This window comes from Dendrobates tinctorius, unplaced genomic scaffold (genome assembly GCF_039654945.1).
Source record: "Dendrobates tinctorius isolate UK_male_01 unplaced genomic scaffold, ASM3965494v1 ptg000069l, whole genome shotgun sequence".
Lineage (NCBI taxonomy): Eukaryota > Metazoa > Chordata > Amphibia > Anura > Dendrobatidae > Dendrobates > Dendrobates tinctorius.
The window spans coordinates 334,890-359,806 of NW_027361737.1; positions in this window are offsets into that span (position 1 = coordinate 334,890).

A 24,917-nucleotide genomic window follows, 5' to 3' on the forward strand; every position below is an offset into this window, starting at 1 on the left:
TGAATACTCATTTCTCTTAAGTAGCCACACACGTGACCACCCAGCAGCTGCAGGAACCTGCTGCTGTGGCTGACACTGTGCACACAGAGAAATGAATATTCATTGCCAATGCAGTGAATGTTCATTTCTCTTTAGCAGTGGGCACAGGATTTAACCACAGCACATGGCTCCTACCTCCTGGAACCCACTGCTCCGCCGCTGCCCCTTCCCCTCCATGTTCTGGATATGTTCTGGATATGTTCTGGACACCTCACTCGAGAATGAGCCGAGGGGGTCGTTTTCAACACAGAAAAAATTTGCTTAAAAACTTGGCTTATAGTTGATTATATACGGTAAATCATATCTTAAACATTTTGACACAAATGGCTAACAGTTAAAAAATACGGAATCAGACAGAAATGCAAGGCAGGGCTTGTGTGATGGCCAAAAAGACTAATGCAATAACAATCTGACAATAATATTTATTTGGTGTGTATGTATCTCCAATTCAACAATTTAAACAGGTGAGCAAAACAGATTTACAGTGCCTAGCGAAAGTTTTCGGCCGCCTGGAACTTTCAACCTTTTCATGCTTCAAACATAAATATACCAAATGTAAATTTTTGGTGAAGAATCAACAACAAGAGGACAAAATTGTGAATTTGAATGAAATATATTGGTTATTTTAAATTTTTGTGGAAATTCAAAAACTTAAAAGAGGGGTGTGGAATATTATTTGGCCCATTTAACTTAATACTTTGTTACCCTACCTTTTGTTACGATTACAGCTGCAAGTCGCTTGCGGTATGTCTCTATCAGTTTTTTACATTGAGAGACTGAAATTCTTGCCCATTCTTCCATGGCAAACAGCTCGAGCTCAGTGAGATTTGAAGGAGATCATTTGTGAACAGCAGTTTTCAGCTCTTTCCACAGATTATCGATTGGATTCAGGTCTGGACTTTGACTTGGCCATTCTAACACCTTTATACGTTTATTTGTGAACCATTCCATTGTAGATTTAGCTTTATGTTTAGGATCATTGTCTTGTTGGAAGACAAATCTCCGTCTCAGTCTCAGGTCTTTTGCAGACTCCAACAGGTTTTCTTCAAAAATGGTCCTGTATTTGGCTCCATCCATCTTCCCATCAATTTTAACCATCTTCTCTGTCCCTGCTGAAGAAAAGCAGGCCCAAACCATGATACTGCCACCACCATGTTTGACAGTGGGGATGGTGTGTTCATGGTGATGAGCTGTGTTGCCTTTACACCAAAAATATCATTTGGCATTGTTGCCAAAAAGTTCGATTTTGGTTTCATTTGACCAAAGCACCTTCTTCCACATGTTCGGTGTGTCTCCCAGGTGGCTTGTTGCAAACTTTGAACAACACTTTTTATGGATATCTTTGAGAAATGGCTTTCTTCTTGCCACTCTTCCATAAAGGCCAGATTTGTGCAGTGTACGACTGATTGTTGTCCTATGGACAGACTGTCCTACCTCAGCTGTAGATCTCTGCAGTTCATCCAGACTGATCATGGGCCTCTTGGCTGCATCTCTGATCAGTCTTCTCCTTGTTTGAGATGAAAGTTCAGAAGGACGGCCGGGTCTTGGTAGATTTGCAATGGTAGGATAATCCTTCCATTTCAATATGATCACTTGCACAGTGCTCCTTGGGATGTTTAACGTTTTGGAAATCATTTTGTACCCAAATCCAGCTTTAAACTTCTCCACAACAGTATCACGGACCTGCTTGTTGTGTTCCTTGGTCTTCATGATGCTCTCTGTTCATCAAACAGAATCCTGAGACTATCACAGAGCAGGTGCATTTATACGGAGACTTGATTACACACAGGTGGATTATATTTATCATCATTAGTCATTTAGGATAACATTGGATCATTCAGAGATCCACAATGAACTTCTGGAGTGAGTTTGCTGCACTGAAAGTAAAGGGGCTGAATAATATTGCACGCCCCACTTTTCAGTTTTTGAATTTCCACAAAAATTTAAAATAACCAATAAATTTCATTCAACTTCACAATTGTGTCCCACTTGTTGTTGATTCTTCCCCAAAAATTTACATTTGGTATCTTTATGTTTGAAGCATGATATGTGGGAAAAGGTTGAAAAGTTGCAGGGGGTCGAATACTTTCGCAAGGCACTGTATCTTGATTTATACTATAAATTAATTTGCAGATTTTTGGTTTCATCAGATTAATTCCACCTGTCAAAAAATGACCACGTAATAAGAAATGCCAAGAGGTATGAACATGGAATAAAAAAATGCAACAGCCCACTACAAAGTAAAACAGGAAAGCAGAAATCAAAATGTGTGTATAATATTTTTAAACTTAATATATTTTTGTAAAACGTTAGTATTCCTCTGACAACAAGACATAACTCAGAATTCTGTTGGTTGTGAGCATTAGTGGCAATGTGGAGATAGAGACAGCATGGTGGGGCAGTGCAGAGGGGACAGAATGAAGTAGGGAAAGTGTGGTGGTTATATTCTATAGGGGAACCGGGAGAAGTTTATAGGTCATAAGTGGTGGGTGGCGTTCCTGATAATGATGATGGTTCTGGTGATTTATTCATATACTGATGGTGGTTCTGGAAATGTTTTCATGCACCTATGATGGTTTTGGTGTTGTATTGATGGTGACTGATGGCTGTATGTATGTACTGATGGTGGCTCTGGTGCTATATTTGTGTGCTGATAATGGTTCTGGTGATGTGTATATATACTGTTGGTGGATCTGGGTCTGTATTCCTGTACTGACTGTGACTCTGGTGTTTATTTCATACGAGACAATGATTTGTTCTATAGATTGCAATGCTGTGGTATTGCAATATGTAATATAAGTGATCCGAAAATCATAGGTTAAAGTCCTTTAATGGGAGTAAATAATAATGAATTATTACATTGACAAAATTGTGTTTACTCACTGCAAGATTAAATTGCATTGTTGACAGGAGACCATTTTAATTTTCGTATGTAACATACAATATAAGAATACATGGAATACATAGTTACATAGATTGAAAAAAACCTAGGTCCATGAAATTCAATCTTTCAAAGTATCAAGGACATGAGAAACAGACATCAAGGACATATAAATGAATCAACCAAAATATCTTAGCAATTGAACCCTATGTCAAGGAATAATGAAGGCCTAAATAATAAGTGCCTACTGAGAAGGTGAAGAAACCCCACATGTATAGGTGTGGACTAGAGTTGAGCGACTTTGGTCGGATCGGGTTTCGTGAAACCCGAATGAAACAAAATAAGTTTCAGATGAAACTCGTCCGACTAGAGCAAAAAAAGTCGGAGTTTCGTCCGACTTTTATTTCCCATTGACTTGCATTGGGGTCGGGTTTCGGACGAAACTCCGACTTTGTTTTGCTCTAGTCGGACGAGTTTCATCTGAAACTTATTTTGTTTCATTCGGGTTTCACGAAACCCGATCCGACCAAAGTCGCTCAACTCTAGTGTGGACATATGCTATCAGTGCTAGAACTAACAAGTGTAACATTTGAGATGAAGCAATAAATTATCATGAATTTTCCATGGATTTGTACCTCAGTGTTTAGACTTAGAGTTCAGATCCCTGATGCGCCTAGGATTAAAAATTTAGAAGCCAAATTATATTTTTAGCTACATATTTCTACTTTAATTTAAAGCATTAAGTCTATGTGACAAGAAAATCTTAGAATCTCTAACGTAAAATGTCTGACATGTAAAAAATATGTTGCTGGTGGAGAACCTCCTTTTATTTGTTTCGTGTACACTGAATCTGTTTTAGTCACAAGAATTTTCAAATGGATTGTATGAGTGGCAAAGCTAACAAAAATGCTTGACTGCCATATTTTAAAACCAATTAAAACCATTAGAGAAGTTCACCTAGCTAGAGCATAGGAATTACAACATTATAACCAACCTGATTTTCAGTCATAAGACAACCCATATCTCATTTTCTGTACAAGGTTATTCCATTAATATATTTTTTGTGTTTATTGGCGATTAAAGAAACACACCCATTTCTTTTCACAATTCATGATCGTGACATCCACTCGCAGTCACATTTACATGTAAATTATAATTTGCGGGGTTTTTCTGCAAATCACAGGGAATAAATTGTCAAAGCAATAAAAAAAGAACACTTTGCATGCAAATTCACGTTATACATGAAGAATATGGTGTCCAAGTGGAGGAGTCCATAAGGTGCAGCAAAAAATATGAGATGATCCCAAATTGCCTAATTAATAATATAATGCCTGACTAAAATATCCATCAGACAGAACATTTCCCATACTGTACGAGCTTGATAATAAATGATAAGGTAAAGAAATGCATTATCTGTTTCTCATTTATATTCATAATTGTGCTTGTTCTCGATCCAGAACTGTCATACTTCTCCCGTCACATTTTATCTTCCATTTCTTTGTCTTTTTTTGAGTGATTTTAAATTAAATAAAAATATGTTGCAACCAACTATTGCTGAACTTAAGTTTAGTGTGTGAAATATATGTGTGTGTGTTGGACAGATATTATATTAGAAATGTTATTCATTTTAGAAATAAGTAAACATATAGTACAAATACCATGTAATACATACACTCATGGCTTATTTAAAATATTTCCCTTATCTTTCTTCAAGAATCGGCACATGACATATTACTGTGAGAACAAAACAACAGCAAACGCTAGTCAAGTGGCATCGTTGCAATTTTCAACTGATGTAGCAAATTTCCTGTATTGTTCTCAGGTTAGATCACAGTATATACTTGATGTGACAGTAACAAGAAGAAACCAGTTATATGTGACCCCCAACATAAACAATTCTTCAGTCGTAAAGCAAAGTCTATCACATCCACTCGCTGTTCATTCCTCACCTGTTTACAAGCGCTAAAAGCAAATCCTCGAGTGCTCCTCTTACCGCTAAAGAGTGGATGGAGTTTCATAATACAATATTTGTTTTGATCCTTTCTTTTTCAACCGGAATAATAGTAATAGCAAAATAATATTTATATTCAAGCTTCAATATATTTTACATAGTGGAAGCAATAAATACACAAAGAGACAAATTATGTACTAAAAATAAGACAAATGGAGAGAAAAAGGGTAAATAATACCTACCGTAGATATGTTACAGGAGGCTCTTATAGCTTTTGTAATATTCTATTTTTTATCATATTAAGCCTGCTTATCTATATTATGTAAGTGGATACGTATTAATAAAACAAAATTGTAATACAAAAACACAGAATTCTAAGGTAACTCTTAGAGCTCGCCTCATGCAAGCGAATAAATTGGACAATTGCAATTTGCTAAAAAATCAGATTGCACTCAGTCCAGTGTTATTCTATGGAGCAGTGCACATCTGCAATTATTTTCTCATGCCGATTCGGCATGCAAAAGCAATGGCGAATGGCTGCGAGAATTGGATCACACGCGCCCATACAAGTCTATGGGTGCATGTGAAACATCTCAACACGTGCTCTGTTATCACTCGAGTGCAGTGCAATTCCCACGGACACCAAAGACATACTGATAGGGAAGTTAGTTATGAGCTCCAATAGGGACAGTGCTGATAAGGTCTGTAAAGTGCTGTGGAATTAATGGCCCTATATAAGTAAGTAAAATAAAAAAATATATACACACACATATATATACATACATATATACACACATATACATATATACAGTACATATACATAAATACACACACACATACATACATACACAATTAGAGCAGATGCTGAGATTTACGCCATATATACAGGACAGGAGAAGTAAACATACACAGCTCTAAAATACAGTTAGGTACAAATATATTTGAACAGAGACAACATTTTTCTAATTTTGGCTCTAGACATTACCACAATGAATTTTAAATAAAACAATTCAGATGCAGTTGACGTTCAGACTTTCAGCTATCATTTGAGGGTATCCACATTAAAATTGGATGAAGGGTTTAGGATTTTCAGCTCCTTAACATGTGCCACCCTGTTTTTAAAGGGACCAAAAGTAATTGGACAGATTAAATAATTGTAAATAAAATGTTCATTTCTAGTACTTGGTTGAAAACCCTTTGTTGGCAATGACTGCCTGAAGTCTTGAACTCATGGACATCACCAGATGCTGTGTTTCCTCCTTTTTGATGCTCTGCCAGGCCTTCACTGCGGTGGTTTTCAGTTGCTGTTTGTTTGTGGGCCTTTCTGTCTGAAGTTTAGTCTTTAACAAGTGAAATGCTTGCTCAATTGGGTTGAGATCAGGTGACTGACTTGGCCATTCAAGAATATTCCACTTCTTTGCTTTAATAAACTCCTGTGTTGCTTTGGCTTTATGTTTTGGGTCATTGTCCATCTGTAGTATGAAACGACGACCAATCAGTTTGGCTGCATTTGGCTGGATCTGAGCACACAGTATGGCTCTGAATACCACAGAATTTATTCGGCTGCTTCTGTCCTGTGTCACATTATCAATAAACACTAGTGACCCAGTGCCACTGGCAGCCATGCATATCCAAGCCATCACACTGCCTCCGCCGTGTTTTACAGATGATGTGGTATGCTTTGGATCATGAGCTGTACCACACCTTCACCATACTTTTCTCTTTCCATCATTCTGGTAGAGGTTGATCTGGGTTTCATCTGTCCAAAGAATGTTCTTCCAGAACTGTGCTGGCTTTTTTAGATGTTTTTTAGCAAAGTCCAGTCTAGCCTTTTTATTCTTGATGCTTATGAGTGGCTTGCACCGTGCAGTGAACCCTCTGTATTTACTTTCATGCAGTCTTCTCTTTATGGTAGATTTGGATATTGATACGCCTACCTCCTGGAGAGTGCTGTTCACTTGGTTGGCTGTTGTGAAGGGGTTTCTCTTCACCATGGAGATTATTCTGCGATCATCCACCACTGTTGTCTTCCTTGGGCGCCCAGGTCTTTTTGCATTGATGAGTTCACCAGTGCTTTCTTTCTTTCTCAGGATGTACCAAACTGTAGATTTTGCCACTCCTAATGTTGTAGCAATTTCTCGGATGGGTTTTTTCTGTTTTTGCAGCTTAAGGATGGCTTGTTTCACCTGCATGGAGAGCTCCTTTGACCGCTGTTTCCTTCACAGCAAAACCTTCCAAATGCAAGCACCACACCTCAAATCAACTCCAGGCCTTTTATCTGCTTAATTGAGAATGACATAATGAAGAGATTGCCCACACCTGTCCATGAAATAGCCTTGGAGTCAATTGTCCAGTTACTTTTGGTCCCTTTAAAAACAGGGTTGTACATGTTAAGGAGCTGAAACTCCTAAACCCTTCATCCAATTTTAATGTCGATACCCTCAAATGAAAGCTGAAAGTCTGAACTTCAAATGCATCTGAATTGTTTTGTTTAAAATTCATTGTGGTAATGTCTAGAACCAAAATTACTGTACATACTGAGTTAAGAAATACAGAGTGGGTGCTGTGTATTTACTATATAATGTAAAATAAAAAAAATAGGCAGCACTCCAAATTAAATGTGAAAAAGTGGATACTTTACTGATCCTCAGGTGGCGATGTTTCAACGGTGACCCGTCTGTAGGGTTACCATTGAAATGTCGCCACCTGAGGATCATTAAAGTATCCACTTTTTTCACATTTAATTTGGAGTGCTGCCTATTTTTTTATTTCATTAACTCAGCTGTTTGGACACTGCTGAATAAGTTTTGCACCAATTGTATAATTTTGGTAGTGCTGCCCTTTTTTTTATTTACTATATAATGTAGAGATATGACTGTGGATTCCACACTATGTATACAGCATCATAATATATATACATCTGTACACTATATACTATATACTATATATACACACAACTCTACATTACACACTGTATTAAGACAGCATTACACTATATTACAACTAGAGTTGAGCAACTTTGGTCGGATCGGGTTTCATGAAACAAAACTTGTTTCAGATGAAACTGGTCCGAATAGGGCAAAAAAAGTCAGAGTTTCGTCCGAAACCCGACCCCAATGCAAGACAATGGGAAATAAAAGTCGGCATTGAGTGGATGACATTCATCCACTCAATGCCGACTTTTATTCCCCTGTTGTGAGTTCATTTTTCCCTTCACCATTGAGGTCTGATGAACTCCCTCCTCTGGTGAAGGAAGGTAGTGAGGCTGATTACCAAACACCTGGGCAGCTAAATGATGACTGGGTGGCTGGAATTGAGGACTGGATATAAGGCTGCCGACGCCCTTCTTCCTGGCTGGTGATTTTCCTGCTGGATTCTTGGAGACCAGTCTGATTCCTGCATCTCAAAGCTAAGTTTTTCTGCTCTGCTTTGTAATCTTCAGTTTTGTTTTTGTTTTGCCTTGTTTTTTGGGAGTTCTGCCATCCCCGGCCGGGGGTGAGCTGAATTCCATTTTTGTCTCTGATCTGTTGCTCTTTTGCTCTGTCTTCAGAATATACCTGAGTGCTGATATAGTCTTTTGAAGCCTAGCGACTTCAGGGCCTGTTTTTCTTAGCAGTCGGTTGGCTCATTTTGATAGGGTTTTTGCGAATGGCAGACAGCAGCTTTCCTATCCTGTCCTATGTAGTTAGCTTGGGCCCGCCCCATCATTTGCTCAACCTATCTTTCTATCTGTGTTAGTGTTTTCATCTTGCTTCACTGTCATTATATGTTGGGGGCTGCCTATTGCTTTGGGGTCTGCTCTGGGGCAGTTAAGTTTTTCCCCTTTCTGTCTTTAGGCTATGTAGTTCTCCGGCTGTGATCGAGGGGTCTAGGGCACCGTAGGAACCCCCCACGGCTACTGCTAGTTGTTGTGGATAGGTTCAGGGGTCTGCAATCCGATAGCTGCCAACCTCTCTGGTTTTTCTGGACTTAGCTGGTATTTTGTTTTTTCCTCCTTTGGTGACTCATCATAACAGAATCACCAGCCATACCGCAGATCCTAGGGTACTCAATAGCAGGAGAGAATTGTAAAAAAAAAAACAAAATAAGGAAAAAAAAAGTGTCAGAATTTTTTTTTTTGTGTGCATATTTTTTCCTCTATATCTCTGAGGCCGTAGGGGGAATTTTTCTCTCAATGGAGATGAAGCAATTGTCTGATCATGTGGAGCAGCTCGCTGCTGAAGTGCGGGGAATTTCCGCCTATCTTGCTCAATCACATGCTGCTGAACCAAAGATTCCCACTCCTGATGTGTTTTTTGGGGATCGGTCTAAATTCTTGAATTTCAAGAATAATTGTAAATTATTTTTTGCCTTGAAGCCTAACTCGTCGGGGAACTCAGCAGGTTAAAATTGTCATCTCTTTGCTGCGCGGCGATCCCCAGGATTGGGCGTTTTCTTTGAAACCTGATGATCCTATTCTGAATAATGTGAATGCATTTTTTCAAGCCTTGGGGTTGTTGTATGATGAACCTAATGCTATTGACCAGGCTGAAAAGACCCTGTTGGCATTAAGCCAGGGTCGGGATTCGGCAGAGTTGTACTGTCAAAAATTCCGAAAGTGGGCGGTCCTTACTACCTGGAATGATGGTGCCTTGGCAGCCCTCTTTCAGAAGGGTTTGTCAGAAACTGTAAAAGATACTATGGTGGGATTTCCTGTTCCCTCTGGTCTTGACGATTCTATGTCATTAGCCATTCGGGTGGATCGGCGTTTACGTGAACGCAGAACTACACGAGAGATGTTGCCACCTGTTGAACAAATGTCTGAACCTATGCAATGTGATAGAGTTTTGTCTAGGGCGCAACGTCAGGAGTTCAGAAGGCATAATAAGCTGTGTTTTTTTTGTGGAGATGCCTCGCATATTATTTCTGTCTGCCCTAAACGAGAGAAACGTTGTGCACACACGTTTTCTGTGGGTGGTGTTCAACCTAAGTTTCTTCTGGCAATTACTCTGATCTGCTCCCTGTCCACATTTTCCGCCAAGGCTTTTGTGGATTCAGGAGCAGCTCTGAACCTGATGGACTTGGATTTTGCTAAACGTTTTGGATTTCCTATGACACCTCTGCGGACGCCTATCCCTTTGAGGGGTATTGATGCTACTCCTTTGGCGAAGAATAAACCTCAGTTTTGGACCCAGGTGGTAATGCGGGTCGCCCCAGACCATCAAGAAAATTGCAGATTTTTGGTGCTGCATAATTTGCATGATACCATTGTTTTGGGGTTTCCCTGGTTGCAAATCCATAATCCAGTTCTGGATTGGAAATCTTTGTGGTGAGTTGGGGTTGTCGGTGTGCCCTTAGTGATGCTCCTGTTTTCTCCACCTCTCCCCAGTCACATGATGTTCCTGACTATTTGGCTGACTTTTATGATATATTTAGTGAGAATGAGTCTGCGTCTTTGCCTCCTCATAGGAGTTATGACTGTGCAATTGAGCTGAACCCGGGGTGTAAATTCCCCAAGGGTCGGCTTTTCAATTTATCTGTACCCGAGCACGAGGCTATGCGATCCTATATTAAGGAGGCATTGGAGAAGGGTCATATTAGACCATCCTCTTCACCCTTAGGTGCTGGGTTTTTTTTCGTGGCTAAAAAGGATGGTTCATTAAGGCCTTGTATTGACTATCGTGCCCTCAACAAAATTACTGTTAAATATCAGTATCCGTTACCCCTGATTTTTGATCTATTCTCCAGAGTTAAAGGTGCTTGCTGGTTTACCAAGCTTGACCTCAGGGGGCGTATAATCTTATTCGCATTAAGCATGGGGATGAATGGAAGACGGCGTTTAATACCCCGGAGGGACATTTTGAGTACCTGGTGATGCCTTTTGGGCTCACTAATGCCCCTTCTGTCTTCCAGTGCTTCATGAACGATATATTTCGAGACTTTGTGGATAAATTTTTGATTATCTATCTGGATGATATTTTGATTTTCTCCAAGAATTGGGACTCTCATGTGGAACATGTTCAGACTGTGTTCCGGATTTTGAGGGAGAATTCCCTGTATGTCAAGGGATCGAAATGCCTTTTTGGGGTACAGAGGATTTCATTTTTGGGATTTATTTTGTCTCTGTCAACTATTGAAATGGACCCGGCAAGGTACAGGCCATTTATGATTGGGCTCAGCCCACTTCTTTGAAGGCCCTCCAGAAGTTTTTGGGTTTTGCTAATTTTTATCGGAAATTTATAGCTAATTTTTCTGGTATTGCCAAGCCATTGACGGATTTGACTAGGAAGGGTGCTGATGTGCTGAATTGGTCTCCGGAGGCTGTTTCTTCCTTTCAGGAGCTGAAGCGAAGATTCACTTCTGCTCCGGTTTTGCGGCAACCTGATGTCTCACTCCCGTTTCAGGTGGAGGTGGACGCTTCTGAGATTGGTGCAGGAGCGGTGTTGTCCCAAATAGATCCTGTGACATCTAAAATGAATCTTTGTGCTTTCTTTTCCCGAATGTTCTCCCCATCCGAACGTAACTATGATGTGGGGAATCGGGAACTGTTGGCCATGAAATGGGCATTTGAGGAGTGGAGACATTGGTTGGAGGGAGCCAAACACCAAGTCGTGGTCCTTATTGAACACAAGAATTTGATTTACCTGGAGTCGGCCAAGCGCTTGAATCCTAGACAGGCTAGGTGGGCCTTGTTTTTCACACGTTTTGATTTTGTGGTCTCTTTTCTTCCGGGCACTAAGAATGTCAAGGTTGGAACCCTCTCTAGGAGTTTCCTTGCTGATTCTCCTGTTGTGACTAAGCCTGCTACCATCTTAGGCGAGGGGGTAGTTTTTTCTGCCATCTCGCCCGATTTGAGACGTGCTCTGGAAGAGTTTCAGGAGGACAAACCTGAGCGTTGTCCCAGTGGAAAGTTGTATGTTCCTCACCAGTGGAGGAAGAGAGTGATGTCTGAAGTTCATTGCTCTGCATTGGCTGGTCATCCAATTATTTTTGGTACTAGAGATCTGGTGAGTCGGTCTTTTTGGTGGCCCGCCTTGTCTCATGATGTCAGGAATTTTGTGCAGTCCTGTGGGACTTGCTCCCGGTCTAAACCTTGTTCTCGCTCTAGTGGCTTGTTGATGCCTTTGCCGGTGCCCAGGAGGCCATGGACCCATATTTCAATGGATTTTATCTCTGATATGCCTGTCTCTCAGAGAATGACTGTTATTTGGGTGATTTGTGATAGATTCTCTAAGATGGTCCATCTTGTACCACTCCCTAAGTTGCCATCTTCCTCTGAGTTGGTGCCCTTGTTTTTGCAACAGGTGGTTCGCTTGCACGGGATTCCTGAGAACATTGTATCTGACAGAGTTCAGTTTGTGTCTAGATTTTGGAGGACTTTCTGTTCCAAGCTGGGAATTCAGTTGTCCTTCTCCTCTGCGTTTCACCCTCAGACCAATGGGCAGACGGAGAGAACAAACCAGACTTTGGAGTCATATTTGAGATGTTTTATTTCTGCCGATCAGGATGATTGGGTTTCATTTTTGCCCTTGGCCGAATTTGCTTTAAATAATAGAGCTAGTTCTGCCACTTTGATGTCACCTTTTTTTTGTAACTTTGGTTTTCACCCTCGATTTTCTTCAGGGCAGGTGGAGCCTTCTGCCTGCCCAGGTGTTGACACTGTGGTGGAGAGAATGCACCAGATCTGGGACCAAGTAGTGGATAAGTTGTCTCTCTCCCAGGAAAAGGCCCAGCGGTTTTCCAACCGGCGTAGGACCGTTGGTCCCCAGTTTAAGGTGGGTGATATGGTTTGGTTGTCATCAAAAAATATCGCTATGAAGGTGGCTTCTCCTAAGTTTAAGCCTAGATTTATTGGACCTTACAAGATTTTGGAGATTATTAATCCGGTCTCTTTTCGGTTGGCTCTTCCTGTCACATTTAAAATTCATAATGTGTTTCATAAGTCCTTGTTGAAGAGGTTTGTTAAACCAGTAGTTCCTGTGGTGGCACCTCCTGACCCTATATTGGTTGAAGGTAACATGGAATATGAGGTAGAGAAGATACTGGATTCCCGTCTGGCTAGACGGAGACTCCAGTATTTGGTTAAGTGGAAGGGTTATGGTCAGGAGGATAATTCCTGGGTCTCTGCCTCTGATATTCAAGCCGAAAGATTGGTGCGTGCCTTTCATCGGGCTCACCCGGATCGCCCTGGTGGCATGGATGAGGGTTCGTGACCCCTCCTCAAGGGGAAGGTACTGTTGTGAGTTCATTTTTCCCTTCACCATTGAGGTCTGATGAACTCCCTCCTCTGGTGAAGGAAGGTAGTGAGGCTGATTACCAAACACCTGGGCAGCTAAATGATGACTGTGTGGCTGGAATTGAGGACTGGATATAAGGCTGCCGACGCCCTTCTTCCTGGCTGGTGATTTTCCTGCTGGATTCTTGGAGACCAGTCTGATTTGCGCATCTCAAAGCTAAGTTTTTCTGCTCTGCTTTGTAATCTTCAGTTTTGTTTTTGTTTTGCCTTGTTTTTTGGGAGTTCTGCCATCCCCGGCCGGGGTGAGCTGAATTCCATTTTTGTCTCTGATCTGTTGCTCTTTTGCTCTGTCTTCAGAATATACCTGAGTGCTGATATAGTCTTTTGAAGCCTAGCGACCTCAGGGCCTGTTTTTCTTATCAGTCGGTTGGCTCATTTTGATAGGGTTTTTGCGGATGGCAGACAGCAGCTTTCCTATCCTGTCCTATGTAGTTAGCTTGGGCCCCATCATTTGCTCAACCTATATTTCTATCTGTGTTAGTGTTTTCATCTTGCTTCACCGTCATTATATGTTGGGGGCTGCCTATTGCTTTGGGGTCTGCTCTGGGGCAGTTAAGTTTTTCCCCTTTCTGTCTTTAGGCTATGTAGTTCTCCGGCTGTGATCGAGGGGTCTAGGGCACCGTAGGAACCCCCCACGGCTACTGCTAGTTGTTGCGGATAGGTTCAGGGGTCTGCAATCCGATAGCTGCCAACCTCTCTGGTTTTTCTGGACTTAGCTGGTATTTTGTTTTTTCCTCCTTCGGTGACTCATCATAACATTCCCCATTGACTTGCATTGGGGTCGGGTTTCGGACGAAACTCCGACTTTTTTTGCCCTAGTCAGACCAGTTTCATCTGAAACGAATTTTTCTTCATGAAACCCAATCCGACTAAAGTCGCTCAACTCTAATTACAACTTATCTACCAACAACAAAAACAGAAAAAATACATTATTAATAAAAGACCATGTCACCCATGACGTAAGGCTATTTGTGTCCTGCACTTGGGATGGCTACCTGTAACTATACACAGGTAAGGTAAGCTAGAACTATACAATAATACCACTCTCTGCAATATATTGTACTAACTTGCTTAATTTAGAGTATAAACAGCTCTACTGTCTACTAAGTGTGCAAACATAAAAAAAATAAAATGTCATAATGTATTTATATGATAAATAGAATACAACTTTACAAAAGGTGGACTAGAATTTAATATTTGTAGGGCAACAAAGTTGCTAATCACTAATAGAATATGAAATGCTAGTTTACAGCAAGTAGTGTTCGGCAAGACTGAACTGTGTGTGCTCCTGTGTGCACTGGTCATCCTTGTAGCTGAAAAGATGACTCTAATTAGTTTATTAAGTTGATGACCCTAATTATATCTTAACCTGTAACCAGTAAGATAATAAATGCGTGATCTTAAAATATCCCTTGTGAAGCGCATGTCCTCAAGACATCTTTTATCTCAGCCCTAATGACATTCAGGATCTTATTAGTGATTGTACTTGAGTCAGAAGTTATAAAGACATTATACCTTCATGCCCTCCACTGACAACCAGTTCAGCTGTGATAAAAAATTAATATGATAAATGACTGGAAATGTTTAAGTACAGAGTCACTAAGGCTGACGTTCTATTGATAAACCATGATAAAATTGTAGCAATATAAAGCTTCATACATAATGTAGAGCAGAGTTCTTGGAAGCTAATGGAGGCTCACAGAATCTTCATGCCTCTGTTTTACTGAACTGTAGGCACTTTTGTACTGCCAAACAGTGTTTTTTTTATGGCATTGTATAATAAAGGTGCTCTAGGGAAAAATAATGGAGTAATCCAAATATTAGTAATTAAAGGTGTTGTCCAGGCATGGGGTAATAGTCTGCAGTTTGTTCTCTATGTGACTGCAGATATGTGAATCCTCACAGCGCGAAGTGTGTGCTGTCAAGATTCTCTGCTTCTGGTGCCAGGAGCAGGCGGGCACATATCCGCAAGCATGCAATTTAATTTGCCGCCTATATGGGCAAGGTCTTGTTTAATACAAGTGTACTGAGAACTGCTGGCACAATTATGTTTATCCCCACACAGAACAAAAGGATCTATCATTGGAATTTCAAAATTACAATCCTTCATTTTCTCCAAAATTGGGTCACGAAGCCCCCATGTACAATCTAATATCAACAGATTTAGCCAATATTAGGCTAATGTGTATCAGAGGCTTAAGTATGCAAGTGTAATACTGTAACTATAGCAGTTTATGTTGCCAAACTATACTACGCCTCTGATTATTTTATGAAGACACTCAAAATTTTGATTTTTGACAGTATGACAGAATCCAACTGAAAAAATAATGATATGTCATTGGATGCCAGATTAAAGAGATGCAGTATTTTCCTCTAAAATATTGTACAGAGATCTTAAAGTTATTGTGTTTCAGACACTTAGTATACAAACCTATCTAAAACGAGTCTAACAGGTATCAAGAGAAGAGAAGTCCTTGACTGAGAATAATTGAAAAATAGGATGTATATTCCATAGCTGTGACCTGTGTAACTGCATAGGGGCTTTTTAGGCAAATGGTTATGATATCATAATACAAACATTCTGTCTACTACCATCTAAGAAGATATTGGATTGATTTCAAATTTACTCTGCCTAAATTACAATGGGGTTGAAATCAACCAGACATGGGGGGCAGGAGTGTGAGGAGGCACCATTGGACAGTGTGGGGGGACAGTATAGAAAGGCAGCAGCATGGTGGAACATCATGTTGAGAAAATATGAAAAGGGGGACAGTATTTAAACTGGGCAGTGTAGGAGGTACACAGTGTGAGGGAACAGTATCGGGAAAAAGTGTAAGGAGGTGGCAAAGTATAGACTTGGCAGTAAAAAGGCACATAATAGAAGGGGCAATGTCATGAGGGGGCCAGTATGGAAAGGGAGCAGTTTGTTGGAGACTTAATATATGGACATGGTGGTGATTATATCTAATAGGGTGGACAGTGCATTGATTATAGCTAATAAGTGAGGACAATGTAGAGATTAAAACTAAAAAAGGGAGACAGTGGTGGTTAAACTTCATAAGTTGAGATCGTGTGGAGGCAATATTTTCTCGGAGAGAATAGTGCGGAGGCCATAGGAAATAAGATAAGAAGGACAGTGTAGGGGTCATATTTTGTGCAGGGAGCACAGTATGGTGCAACTATTCAGGGTCACAATGTTGTGACATTATAATGACATGGTTATTTTTAATGGCACAGTGTTGGGATATGCTGCAGATGATTGGAGAAGATGGAAGTCTGAAGAGATGACCTGTGGATGTGACATGTCATCAGGGTGTCTGAACCATATCAAGACAAAAGGGATGAAAAAGATTCCAATCAAAGATGTCATCTATAAGGTATCTGGGTGTAAATGTTTATTTATGATACTTACTATATCTCATTAGTAGTCTGGTTCCTGTATGATCTCCAGTCTCATAATGGTTATTCACAACCGTCTGTATCTCCTTACCATAGTTAAGGACATTCTGGAAGTTGTAGGTTCATACAATATAATTATATATGAAACTGACCTGATTTTGCAATTGATCGCTGTACTAAGCTTGGCATTGTATTCATGTACTGATTGTCATTCTAGCGATGCATTCATCTACTGATGTTGGTTTTAGTGATGAATTCCTGTACTGGTGGTAGTTCTGGTTATATATTCATGTAATGTTGATGAATAGAATGTTGCCTATATGTACTGATGATTATTCTAGTGCTGTATTCATGTACTGAAGGTGGTTCTGGTGTTTTGATGCTGTGTTTATAAATTGATGGTGGGTATGGTGAAGTAATGAAGTATTGATGATGGCTCTGGTAAGGTACTCATGTATTGATGGTTCTTCTGACAAAGTATGAGTGTACTGATGGTGCTTTTGGATATGAATTCATGTACTGATGGTGCTTATAGCAATGTATGTCTGCATTGATGGGGATTCTAGTGATGTATTTACAGTAAAGGAAATAATTATTTGATCCCTTGCTGATTTTCTAAGTTTGCCCAATAACAAACAGAATGAACAGTCTATAATTCTAAGAGTAGGTTAATTTTAACATTTAGAGATAGAATATCAAAAATAAAATCCAGAAAATCAAATTGTATAAATTTTATTTGCATTTTGCAGTGAGAAATAAGTATTTGATCCCCTACCAACCATTAAATGTTCTGGCTCCTACAGACCAGTCAGATGCTCCAAATCAACTCATTACCCGCTTTAAAGACAGCTGTCTTACATAGTCACCTTTATAAAAGACTCCTATCTACAGGCTCAATTAATCAAACAGACTCTAACCTCTACAACATATGCAAGACCAAAGAGCCTTCTATAGGTATGTCAGGGACAAGATCATAGACCTGCACAAAGCTGGAATGGGCTACAAAACCATAAGGAAGATGCTGGGTGAGAAGGAGACAACTGTTGGTGCAATAGTAAGAAAATGGAAGAAATAGAAAATGACTGTCAATCGACATTGATCTGGGATGACTGTCAATCAACATTGATCTGGGGCACCATGAAAAACCTCACCTCATGGGGTATCCTTGACCATGAGAAGGAGAGAGATCAAACTAAAAATACACGGGGGCAACTTGTTAATGATCTTAAGGCAGCTGGGACCACAGTCACCAAGAAAACCATTGGTAACACATTACGCCATAAAGGTTTTAAAATCCAGCAGTGCCTGAGAGGTCCCCCTGCTCAAGAAGGCACATGTGCAGGTCCGTCTGAAGTTTTCCAATGAACACCTGGATGATTCTGTGAGTGATTGGGAGAAGATGCCGTGATCAGATAAAGCAAAAATTGAGGTCTTTGGCATTAACTCAACTCACTGTGTTTTGAGGAAGAGAAATGCTGCCTATGACCCAAAGAAAACCTAACCACTGTCAAGCATGGAGGTGGAAACATTATGTTTTGGGGGTGTTTCTCTGCTAAGGTCAAAGGATTATTTCACAGCATCAATGGGAGAATGGATGGAGCCATGTACCATTAAATCCTGAGTGACAACCTCCTTCCCTCCGCTAGGACATTAAAAATGGGTTGCGGCTGGTCTTCCACTAAGACAATGACCCAAAGCATACAGCCAAGGCAATAAAGGAGTGACTCAAAAAAAAGCACATTAAGGTCAGAGGCATCAATTACTTATCTCTCACTGCAAAATGCAAATAAATGTATTTACTTTATACAATGTGATTTTCTGGATTTGATTTTTCATATTCAATCTCTCAATGTTAAAATTAACCTACCCTTAAAATTATGGACTGTTCATGTCTTTGTCAGTGGGCAAACTTACAAAATTATCAAGTGATCAAATAAATATTTCCTTCATTCTATGTACTGTTGATGGTTCTGGTAATTGATTCTGATCTTGTACTCATGCAGCAATCCATATCTTGTCAGATAATATGATACAGGGCTATGAGTTATGATTGGGTCACCGAGGAGGAGAGCAAGCCCAAGCTAAGCCACAGAAAACCAGAGAGGTTGGTAACTAAGCGGATTGCAGACCCCTGATCCTATCCACACAACTAGCAGTATTCGTGGAGCGTGCCTACGATGATCCTAGGCGCCTCGGCACAGCCGGAGAGCTAAATAAGCATAAAGCAAGAAAGGGGAAATCTAAACTGCCCCAGAGCAGACCCCAAAGGAATAGATAGCCCCCAAACATATATTGTCAGTGAGACAAGATGAAAACACAAATGCAGGTAGGAAAATAGACTGAGCAAACAATGGGGCCCACACTGACTAGACAGGACAGGAAAGGAAAGACACTGTCTGCAATCACGCAAAAAACCCTGCAAAAAGGTCCAACACGTCTGATGCAAAATTACTGAAGTCGCTCGGCTTCGCCTACTATATCAGCACTCTGGTATATTCTGAAAGCAGAGCAAAAAGAGGCCCATCTAATAAGGGACAAAAACAAACTGGCACAAGCAGTAACATTTGGATGGTGATTCAGCACAGCCCCAGCCGGAGCTGGCTGACACACACAAAACTGAAATAGACAAAACCAGATCAAATGTGAACAGAATAGCAAAAGAACACTTAGCTGAGCATGCAGGGACTGAGCTGGAAACTAAGACCTCAGGAGGCAGGAAAAAATCACCAGCTGGGATAGAGGGAGTCTGCTGTCTTAAATCCAGTCTGAAACCCCAGATCTCCAATCATCGTCCTCATTATCTGGTGGCAAGCCTCTGTTAATCAGATCAGCTCCATTACCTCCAGTAACCAGAAAGTGAACTCGCAACCCCTCCATCAACCTGACCAGCTCCACCACCTTCAGCAGTAACTAGAGGTAGGCCAGAAAGCGAATTCACAACAGTATCTCCCCCTTGAGGAGGGGTCACGGAACCCTCATCCACGCCACCAGGCCGATCAGGATGGGCCCAGTGAAAAGCACGAACCAATCTATCAGCATAAATGTCAGAAGCAGAAACCCAAGAATTATCATCCTGGCCATAACCCTTCCATTTGACCAAGTACTGGAGTCTCTGTCTAGCCAAACGAGAATCCAATATTTTCTCTACCTCATATTACACATTGCCTTTAACCAATACAGCGTCAGGAGGCGCCGCCATAAGAACTACCGGCTCCACAAACCTCTTCAATAGAGATTTATGAAACACGTTATGGATCTTAAACGTAGCTGGAAGAGCCAATCGAAAAGAAACAGGATAAAGAATCTCCAAAATCTTATAAGGTCCAATGAATCTTGGCTTGAACTTTGGAGATGCAACTTTCATAGGAATAGTCTTTGATGACAACCAAACCATATCACCCACTTTAAACCGGGGACCAATGGTCCTATGCCGGTTGGAAACCCGTTGGGCTTTTTCCTGAGAGAGGGACAACTTATCCACCACTTGGTCCCAAATCTGCTGCATTCTTTCTAGCACAGTGTCCACACTTGGGCAGGTCGAAGATTCCACTTGCCCTGAAGAAAATCGATGATGAAACCCAAAGCTACAGAAAAAGGGCGACATCAAAGTGGCAGAACTAGCTCTATTGTTTAGCGTGAATTCGGCCAAGGGCAAAAATGAGACCCAGTCATCCTGATCAGCAGATATAAAACATCTCAAATAGGTCTCCAAAGTCTGGTTTGTTCTCTCAGTCTGCCCATTGGTCTGAGGATGAAATGCAGAGGAGAAAGATAACTGAATTCCCAGTTTGGAACAAAAAGCTCTCCAAAAGCTGGAAACAAACTGGACTCCTCTGTCCAACACAATGTTCTCAGGAATCCCGTGCAACCGAACCACCTGTTGTAAAAACAAGGGCACCAACTCAGAAGAACATGGCAACTTTGGGAGTGATACAAGATGGATCATCTTAGAAAATCTATCACAAATCACCCAGATAACAGTCATTCTCTGAGAGACAGGAAGATCGGAAATAAAATCCATTGAGATATGGGTCCATGGCCTCTTGGGCACCGGCAGGGGCATCATCAATCCACTAGAACGAGAACAGGGTTTGGACCGAGAACAAGTCCCACAGGACTGCACAAAATTCCTGACATCAGGAGATAAGACAGGCCACCAAAAAGACTGACTCACCAAATCTCTGGTACCAAAAATACCTGGATGACCAGCCAACGCGGAACAATGAATTTCAGACATTACTCTCTTCCACCACTGGTCAGGGACATACAATTTTCCCATAGGGCAATGTTCATGTTTGTCCTCCTGAAATTCCTCCAGGGCACATATCAAATCGGGTGAGATGGCGGAAAGAACTACACCCTCATTTAGAATGGTAGTAGGCTCGGTCACAATAAGAGAATCTGCAAAGAAACTCCTAGAAAGGGCATCCGCCTTAACATTCTTAGTGCCCGGAAGAAAAGAAACCACAAAATTAAAACGTGTGAAAAACAAGGCCCATACAGCCTGTCTAGGATTCAAGCGTTTGGCTGATTCAAGATAAATCAAATTCTTGTGGTCGTTGAGGACCACAACTTGATGTCTAGCTCCCTCCAACCAGTTTTCGAGAAAAGAAGGCACAGGGATTCATTTTAGAAGTCACCGGATCTTTTTGGGACAAAACGGCTCCAGCACCAATCTCAGAAGCATCTACCTCCACCTGAAATGGGAGTGAGACATCAGGTTGCCGTAGATCCGGAGCAGAAGTGAATCTCTGATTAAGCTACTGAAATGCTGAGACTGTCTCTGGAGACCAATTCACCACATCAACGCCCTTTTTGGTCAGATCAGTCAGTGGTTTGACAATACCAGAAAAATTACTAATAAATTTACGGTAGAAATTAGCAAAACCCAAAAACTTCTGGAGAGCCTTCAAAGAAGTGGGCTGAACCCAATCATAAATGGCTTGTACCTTGGCCGGGTCCATTTCAATAGCCGACAGGGACAAAATGAATCCAAAAAATGAAATCCTCTGTACACCAAAGAGACACTTCAATCCCTTAACATACAGGGAATTTTCCCTCAAAATCCAAAACACAGTCCGGACATGTTCCATATGAGAATCCCAATCACTGGAAAAGATCAAAATATCATCCAGATAAATGATCAAAAACTTATCCACAAAGTCCAATAAAATATCGTTCATAAAAGATTGGAAGACAGAAGGGGCATTAGTGAGCCCAAAAGACATCACCAGGTACTCAAAATGTCCCTCTGGAGTATTAAACGCCATCTTCCATTCCTCCCCGTGCTTGATGCGAATAAGATTACATGCCCCCTGAGGTCAAGCTTGGTAAACCAGCAGGCACTTTTAACTCTGGAAAATAAATCAGAAATCAGGAGTAATGGGTACTGATATTTAACAGTGATTTTGTTAAGGAAACGATAGTCAATACAAGGCCTTAATGAGCCATCTTTCTTGGCCACAAAAAAAACCCAGCACCTAAAGGTGAAGAAGATGGTCTAATATGACCCTTCTCTAATGACTCCTTGATATAAGATTGCATAGCATCATGTTTGGGTACCGATGAGTTAAAAAGCTGACCCTTGGGAAATTTACAGCCGGGCATTAGCTCAATTGCACAGTCATAACTCCTATGAGGATGCAAAGATGCAGACTTACTCTCACTAAATACATCAGAAAAATCAGCCAAATAATCAGGAATATCATGAGACTGAGGAGAGGTGGAGAAAACAGGAGTGTCATTAAGAACACACTGACAACCCCAACTCACCACAGACACAGATTTCCAATCCAAAACAGGATTATGAGTTTGCAACCAGGGAAAACCCAGAACAATAGTATCATGCAAATTGTGCAACACCAAAAATTTACAATTTTCTTGGTGGTCCGTGGCGACCCGCATTATCTCCTGGGTCTAAAACTGGGGCTTATTCTCCGCCAAAGGAGTAGCATCAATACCCCTCAAAGGGATAGGAGTCCGCAGGGGTATCACGGAAAAACCACAACGTTTAGAAAAGTCTAAATCCATCAGATTCAAAGCTGCTCCTGAATCTACAAAAGCCTTAGCGGAAAATGTAGACAAGGAGCAGATCAGAGTAACTGCCAAAAGGAACTTAGGCTGTACACTGCCCATGGCAAATGTGTGAGCAAAACGTTTTTCTCGCTTAGGGCAGACAGAAATAGTATGAGAGGCGTCTCCACAGAAAAAACACAGCTTATTACGCCATCTAAACTCTTGACGTTGCGCCCTAGACAAAACCCTATCACATTGCATGGGTTCAGATGTTCATTCAAAAGGCGGAAACGCCTCTCGTGTAGTTTTACGTTCACATAAACGCCGATTAACTTGAATGGCCAATGACATAGAATCGTCAAGACCAGAGGGAACAGGGAATCCCACCATAACATCATTTACAGTTTCTGCCAAACCCTTCCGAAAGAGAGCTGCTAGGGCATCGTCATTCCATTTAGTAAGGACCGCCCACTTTCGGAATTTTTGACAATATAACTCTGCAGAATCCTGACCCTGGTTCAATGCCAATAAGGTTTTCTCAGCTTGATCAATAACATTAGGTTCATCATACAACAACCCCAAGGCTTGAAAAAATGCATCCACATTAGTCAGAATAGGATCTCCAGGTGTCAGAGAAAAAGCCCAATCCTGGGGATCGCCATGCAGCAAAGAGATGACAATTTTAACTTGCTGCACAGAGCTCCCCGATGAATTAGGCTTCAAGGCAAGAAATAGTTTACAATTATTCTTAAAATTCAAAAATTTAGACCGATCCCCAGAAAACACATCAGGAGTAAGGATTTTTGGTTCAACAGCAGATGATTGAGTGAGATAAGCAGAAATTCCCGGCACTTCAGCAGCGAGCTGCTCAACACGATCAGACAATTGCTTAATCTCCATTAAAGAAAAAATCCTCCTACGGCCCCAGAGAAAAAGAGGAAAAAATATATAAAGAAATTCTGACACTTTTTTTTTTTTTTTTTACAATTCTTTCCTTCTTTTGAGTACCCTAGAGTCTGCGGTTTGGCTGGTGATTCTGTTATGATTGGGTCACCGAGGAGGAGAGCAAGCCCAAGCTAAGCCACAGAAGACCAGAGAGGTTGGTAACTAAGCGGATTGCAGACCCCTGATCCTATCCACACAACTAGCAGTAGCCGTGGAGCGTGCCTACGATGATCCTAGATGCCTCGGCACAGCCGGAGAGCTAAATAAGCATAAAGCAAGAAAGGGGAAATCTAAACTGCCCCAGAGCAGACCCCAAAGGAATAGATAGCCCTCAAGCATATATTGTCGGTGAGACAAGATGAAAACACAAACGCAGGTAGGAAAATAGACTGAGCAAACAATGGGGCCCACACTGACTAGACAGGACAGGAAAGACACTGTCTACAATCACGCAAAAAACCCTGCAAAAAGGTCCAACACGTCTGATGCAAAAATTCTGAAGTCGCACAACTTCACCCACTATATCAGCACTCTGGTATATTCTGAAAGCAGAGCAAAAAGAGGCCAATCTAATAAGGGACAAAAACAAACTGGCACAAGCAGTAACATATGGATGGTGATTCAGCACAGCCCCAGCCGGAGCTGGCTGACACACACAAAACTGAAATAGACAAAACCAGATCAAATGTGAACAGAATAGCAACAGAACACTTAGCTGAGCATGCAGGGACTGAGCTGGAAACTAAGACCTCAGGAGGCAGTAAAAAATCACCAGCAGAGATAGAGGGAGTCGGCTGTCTTAAATCCAGTCTGAAACCCCAGGTCTCCAATCGTCATCCTCATTATCAGGTGGCAAGCCTCTGTTAATCAGATCAGCTCCATTACCTCCAGTAACCACCAGAGGGAACCCAGAAAGAGAACTCACAACCACTCCGTCAACCTGACCAGCTCCACCACCTTCAATAGTAACCAGAGATAGGCCCGAAAGTGAATTCACAACAGCTATGCATCTCATAAAGATGCACAATAAGGTCATGAAGTGACCTAGCCAGTCTTCAGACCTTAATCCCAAAGAAAACATATGGAAGGAGTTGAAGCTCCAAGTTGTCAAGCGACTGCCTCAAAATCCTAATGATTTAGAGATGATCTGCAAATAGGAGTGGACCAGAATTCCTCCTAACATGTGTGCAATCTTCATCATTAACTAAAAACTGTCTGACTGCTGTGCTTGCCAATAAGGCTTTTGCCACCAAGTGTTAAGTCTTGCTTGCCAGAGGGATCAAATACAGGGTGGGCCATTTATAAGGAAACACCTAAATAAAATGGGAATGGTTCATGATATCAACTTCCTGTTTGTGGCACAATATTATATGAGAGGGGGAAAACTTTTCAAGATGGGTAGTGACCATGGT